The sequence below is a fragment of the Triticum dicoccoides genome, chromosome 3A (assembly GCF_002162155.2).
Source record: "Triticum dicoccoides isolate Atlit2015 ecotype Zavitan chromosome 3A, WEW_v2.0, whole genome shotgun sequence".
NCBI lineage: Eukaryota > Viridiplantae > Streptophyta > Magnoliopsida > Poales > Poaceae > Triticum > Triticum dicoccoides.
This window is the reverse complement of record NC_041384.1, coordinates 506,324,934-506,331,778: the sequence shown is the minus strand read 5'-3', so window position 1 is coordinate 506,331,778 and position 6,845 is coordinate 506,324,934.

Here is a 6,845-nt window from a genome sequence, read left to right as displayed (position 1 = left end):
CCGAGCCCACCACCGGAGCCCTTCCCGAGCGCGAGACCTAGGGTTCAAGCCGCCACTCCCGGCCCTCCGCCGTGGCGCGCCCAGTCGGCCGAACCCTCCACGGCCCCCGCCTCCCCGAGCGTGGCCGCCGCGCGTCATCGCGGCCACCGACCGCCCCGTGCTCCATCATTGTGCCTAGGAGCTGCGCCAAGCTTCGCTGCACCGTCTTAGAGGATCCGTTCGAGCTCCACCTCAACTCTGGCCACCTCAACTCCGATCTCCGCTCCACCTCAACTCCGGCCCTACCCTAGCGCGACCCGGATCGCCGACTCCTCCTGCTTCCCCCAGTACACCGCCTCCCTCAAGTGTACGCGAATCCTTCCCCCAGTACTCCTCTTCTGCGATTGGAAATGCTTTGCGTTACGAGCCTGCTAGGGATCCTGCAGTAGAATCATGCTTTTTAGTTTGTATATGTCGTGTCCAAGTGAAGTAGTTTATCAAATTTGAAGGCCCGTCGTGCTACCATAGTCATTACTTAACAATGAGTGTACAAGAACCTAATGGTTGGTTGTTGTTCGCACGTTCAGACCATGCTTGATTTTCAGTATGGCCTTTAATTTTGTACGGTTCATTTTACCGTGGCTGAACTGCTGAAGAATCTGCAAGTGCTCAGGACTACAATTTCGATCATCTTGGTATTTAGTTGTTTGTCTATTAAAAAAAGTTCAACTAAAAAGAAGTGCAAGCCACTTTGGTGCTGAAATGTGACATTGCCATGGTTGATTGTTCGGAATGGTTCACCCACACCCAATGGGCATGTTTAAATGCAATGCAAATGCAAATTTGAAACTTTAAAGGAACTGCACTTTTTTGCAAGAGAGAGATAGCACAAGAGAGAGATAGCACCTTTTTTACATGTCTCATAGTAGTTGCTTCAAATTTTAATACAATTAGCCTGAAATCACAGGTAAATTGCCCCCTGTGGGTTTACTCTTTTCAGAAACAGCACGATCCACGGCTCATACATGCATGAAATATTTTTTATGGCTATATACTTGAAGTCTTGAAGAACATATGGCATAGTTTCTTTTTCAAGTTCTTACAGGAAATTGTGTCTTTTGCCCAACTGCTTATCTATGTGTGAAAGGAGCTAAACCAAGTTTTTACAAGTGTTTTGTTACAAGTTTTTACAGGAAATGACATAGTTTTCAAGTTCTTTTTCAAGTTCTTACAGGCAATTCTATTTCGATAGTGTCCACACTGAATCGTGTCTGGCTTGGAGCCTCCCTAAACTGTGCCTGGATAGTGTTTGGTTGCTATCCTGGCACTGTTTCCCTGCCTCGTTAAGCGGAGAGGGGTGTGCAAGTTTTGTCACCTGTTTTTTGTTACATATACTTCGGGTGCTGTTGGGGGCTTCCTGCTCAATGATTTTGCAGGTACCCCGAGAGGCCCTTGAGTTTGCTGGAATGTCGATTAACTTCCGTTCTGGCAAATTTGGGTACTCCATATGTCCTATTTTCAGCAAAGGTCATGCTGAAATTTTCCGTGAATTTTAGCATGACTTTGCTAAAAATAGGACATATGGGTACTTGCGACTAATGCATGGGCCGGGGTATCTTAGTACTTAATCTGTAGATTTCCAAAATTGTTCCTTGACAATTATTGGCAACTAGCTGTATTCCTCTATCTAAGATATTCCGTGTACATGCAGTATATATCCAATCAGTGGGATAAAAATCCATGAGAAAGTAGAGCTGGACATGTAAGATGCAATCTACTAATGCTTCATTATCACCCTGTTATGCTCAGCCCAACACTCCCAGTCAAGCTTGGTGATAGATATATATTGTTCCCATCTTTTGTTACAAGCTAATTATGTTCCTTGACTCCAAAACCCTTAGTTAGACCATCTGCTACTTGATTCCCTGATATTACATGATTTAATTGAGTTATACCATCATAGAACTTCCCCTTAATAAATAAAGGATCTATCTCCACATACTTGGTTCTGTCGTGTTGGATCGGGTTACTGGTTATGCTTATAGCTGATTTATTATTACACCACACCTTCAAAGGACCTTTTACCAGCACCTTCATTCTGATAGAGGATTTCTACCCATAATATTTCACTAAGTCCTAGTGACATAGCTCTATACTCTACTTTGGCTGTTGATTTGAACACAACTAATTGCTGCTTAAACCCCTTCCCAGGACTGCATCTTAGATACGGCAAAATAGGCTATACTGCATCCATATGTCCACTCCTAGGATCAAGCATGTATCTGTCTACCACACTTGCGGCATAGGCAATGCCAGGTCTTATATGCCTTAAGTATAGGAGTCCCCCAACAAATCTGGCATGTCTTAGTACATTCTAAGAGATTTGCAGATTCCAAGGTAGATTCTATAGTTCCAAACAAGTAAGCATGAAATAGGAATGTAAATATGTGCACCTGATTCAAGTAAAAGAAGATTAATGTTGCATATTCCAATAAAAATGTGATAAAGGGAGCACCACCTATATATATATTGAGTATTGATTAAACATCACATGCTTTTTTGGAGATTGATATAGCAAAAATATTTGTATAAGAAGATCAAGGGTACCTAGGCAATATCACAAAACATCTCTCAATTGATCCCAAAACACCTAGGCAATATCACAAACATCTCTCAATTGTTCCTTGACAATAACCAACTTTTTGGCGACATTCCTCGAGAATTAGTTACTTGGTCAACTTAGAGATCTTGTTCCTTGACAATAACCAACTTTTTTCCTATTTAGTGCGAAACATGGCCCACAACGATGAGGCCGACGGTTCAAGCAAGGCATTCTAGGAGCTATCCCATGAGATGGAGGAAGAACCTCACCGCTATGAGGACATCGCGGAAGACACTGATCCTGATTACACAACCCCTAGTGGCGTCGGGGATGACACCACTAATGGTGCCACTGAGGATGCTACCACTGATGATGGCAGCGCACGCATAGATGGCAGCCAACGGAAGAGGCAATGGAAGGACCGGCGCCCGAACGTGCTCGGCACCGTCAAGGAGGAATTTACTGAAGTGTCCTTCGAGGAGCATCCAATGCCGCCCAAAGAATTAGTCAAGCGGTACGCGGGACAGCTCAGGTGCATTCTCCAGAGCACTGTCTCGATCAACACCGAGAACCTAAGGCATCGTGACCGAGGGAATTTGTGCAACCTCCTCTTCACGAAGATGCACGAACGATACAAGTTCCCCGGTGACTTTGCAAACACACGCCTCTCAGGGAATAAAGTGAACAGTGCCGCCCTCACGAAGATGAGCATGACCCTGGCTACTTGGAGAGCCACAGTGAAGAGAATGATTGAAAAAGGTGATAGTTATGAGAAGATCAAGGAGAAAAATCCTTCGGTCAGCGAAGATGACTACCTAGAGTTCAAGATCATGTGCGAGAGCAACGTAACCGTGGAATCGAGTCAGTGGGGGAAAGAGATGCGGGACTTGAACTTAGGGGTCCACAAACTCGGTCCCGGTGGTTACAGAGTAGAGAAACCTATATGGGACAAGGAGGACGCGGAGCGTGCCGAGCAAGGCCTACCGCCCCTCTTCGAGAAATACCGTGACAAGCAGACCAGGAACTATGTCAGGGCCCGGTACAAGATTGACCCGGTAACCAAGGAGCTTACCATGGATCCGAAGACCAAGGCTCTTGAGCTTGTTCTGGTAAGGAATACACCCCCGCGTAATTAGCTCCATATGGTTGCATTCTAATTAATGAAGCCAAATTTCTAAATGGTTCACATTCCTTCCGCAGGACACTGAAAGCAGTAGCGCGGGGTCATCTCAGAACTCCCCTTTCGACACCCCTTTAAATAGGGCGTTGAACATAACGAAAAACAAGGATAAGATCAGTAAGACGTCGTTAGTTGGTTGTGTGGCCGACAAAGGCTTGTCCATGAAATGGTCGGAATACTATACCGCTGGGCGAAAGGAGAGAAATACCAGCTCAGAAAGCCAGGAGCGCGAGGTTCAAGAACTCAGGGAAAAAGTGGCGTGGATTCCAGAGATAATCGAAGAGCAAGTGCGAGACCAACTGGGAGCGACGATCACCGCCATTATGCCTACCTTGCTTGAGGGGCTGCAGGCGTGGATTGCGGGCGGCCAACAGGGGCTGCCCCCGATTCCCAGCTTCATGGGCAGCAACTCGCACAACGCGCCGGCGACACCATTGGTGTCTCCGACGGCGGCGGCATTGGTGTCTCCGGCGGCGGTGCCGGCATTGGAGTTTAATGCACCCGGATGTGGGAAGAATACGCCGGCCGGCACCTGGCAGTAAGCGGCCTGTCCGTCACATGCACGCCCGCCGTTGGCGGTGCCTCAACATTAGCCGAGCTCAACACCATCATGGTAACTAAGCCTCTCGGCCGAAGACTCCATCTCCTTGACTTTGACTGGGCATCCCTGACACCCTACATGTTTTCGTCGGGCGCCGTCGACGTTCCATGCACTCTCCTGCACTTCGTGGATGGTGAGTTGATCGATGTCGCCAAGGCCAGAATCGTTCAACCGGACAACCGCCTGTTCCACGGTAATCCGGTGCCACCCAACATGTATAGGGTTCAACTGGTTCGGGTACTGTGGGGCTGCGACGACTTGTTACCTCCGTATCGACCCCCTGGGGCTGACAAAGATGATGTGATGACCCTTAGCGCCTGCATAGGCTGGTCCATGCTTTGGCCGAAGAGCCAGATTCGTTTGGGGGCGAGGGACACCACCCCACAGACATACCCGCCAGTCGTGCCGGTGCCAAGCCATGGCAAGACCGCCGCAACGCTACCAGATGATGACGATGAACATATGGCCGATCCGGACATGCATATGGCACAAGATTCGGACGACGATGATGGTACATTTACCAGGGTCGATAAGTACCGTATGGTGATGAATTCTTGGTGCCTCCTTATCAAGAACCCAACCCTGCAAAAGACGATCATGATCTAGCTGGTACCGCAGAGAAACCCAATTGCAACAGGCGTCGTCTAGCGTTCAGTTCTCAGGAGGCGCCTCTAGCTGCCGCCTTCACCGAGCCTCAGATAGTCGAGGTGAGAAATATTATCAGCCCCAACACACTCAAGAAGGCTATCTCTGAGCAGAACTCGATCCCATTACCGCAGAAGAAGAAGGGATGGAAAAGAAAGATTAAAAAGGGTGTGAGCCAGCCAGCACCGAGTATGATCCATGCTCAAGATGGGCCACCTACATCTAAGGATATCTCGAGGAGGGTGCATGTGGCGGGTAGGCCGATGCTACCGACTAATATGCTCAATGCTGCAACCGGTGCTATGCGGAGTCTGCATGAAACGTTCTTTCTTTGGAGAAGCGGCGTCTCTCCGCGAATGATGTGGCATACCCGGTTTTCGTGGCCAGGGTGCCAGAGGGCAAGGGCTTTGTCGATAGCGCCATCGGGGGTATGATCGTCCTGCGGTTTGATGACATCTTCGCTATGTTTAACCATCATCCGCTGCACTACACCTTTGTTCACCTATTTTCACTGAGTATGGAGATGCGGATCATTAGAGACAAGACCCCGGACATCGTGATAGTCGACCCATTCTACATGCGTGCCAAGATCTAGGCAGCGCTGGGGACCGGCAAGTCGCGAGTTCATACCTTGAAGGCGTCATTCTGGCGAACCCAGATAAGGATAACTTCCTCGTGCCTTACTTTCCCGAGTAAGTCATCCCCTCACCGCCCCGTAACATATGATTTCTTAGATTTCAATCGTTCTTTTTTTTCTAACATTCCATGGTTTTTGCAGTGACACATGTTGCACACTCATCCTCTTAAGCCCGAACTATTCCATGGCCACGTATTTCGACTTGGACCATCAGTCGAATAAAGACTACACAAATATCAAGAAAGTTCTTGATGATGTTCTCCCCGGCTACACAAAATCTAGAGGCACCTTCAGGAGGCCAATTCTTAGGTACGTCAAGCACGTGTTCACCCACGTAAAGATGTTCCCCTACGTCAAGCAGCCGCCTAGCAGTCAGAAGGATGCCTACTACGCCCTCCATCATATGCGGGCGATCGTACGGGACCATAATCAACTTCTGCTACCAAATAGTCTCAAAGATTAGGACGCACGCTTGTCGGCAATCCAGGACGCGGACCTCAGACAAGAATTCTTTCGCATCCAGTCGGAGTTTGTAGAAATCATCCATCAAGATGTCCTTCGTACCTCAGGGCAGTTCTACCTCAGATATCAACCGTCCAACGGTGAAATAGAAACAACGCTACAAGTGCAGGCTGACAACGATCATGATTTCATGACAATCACGAAAGACGGCGGCTTCATCCACGGTCCGGTCCCTGAGTCGAGTCAAAAGTAGTGATGCTATGTAGTTCTGAAATATCGATTAGCTCATGTTGTAATTAAACTTTAATGAACTTGTATGTCTCTTTGGTTTGTACAGTCGTTCAACTTATATGTAATCGATGCTATTTATTAGTAGGACCATGAATCGTGCTATTAATGTGTTGCTTTTATCTTCCGATCCTTTTGTTGCATAATTATATATTGCTTATGTATTGTCTATGAATTGCTACTAATGTTTTGTTTGTCTAGTGCATAGAGATGTCGTCGTATGTCGTGTACAAGGGTAAGGTTCCTGGAGTCTATGACGACTGTGAGGAGTGTCGGAGACATGTTCACCGTTTCAGCGATAACAGTTACAAAGGGTATACCACTAGGGCGGAGGCAGAAGCTAGATACGCGCGCTATCTAGCAGGAGAGAGGAGGAAGCGGAGGAGGAACCGAATGAAGACCAGTTTCATTGCGATGATGCTCATCATGATGACCGCAGCTCTCTTCTATG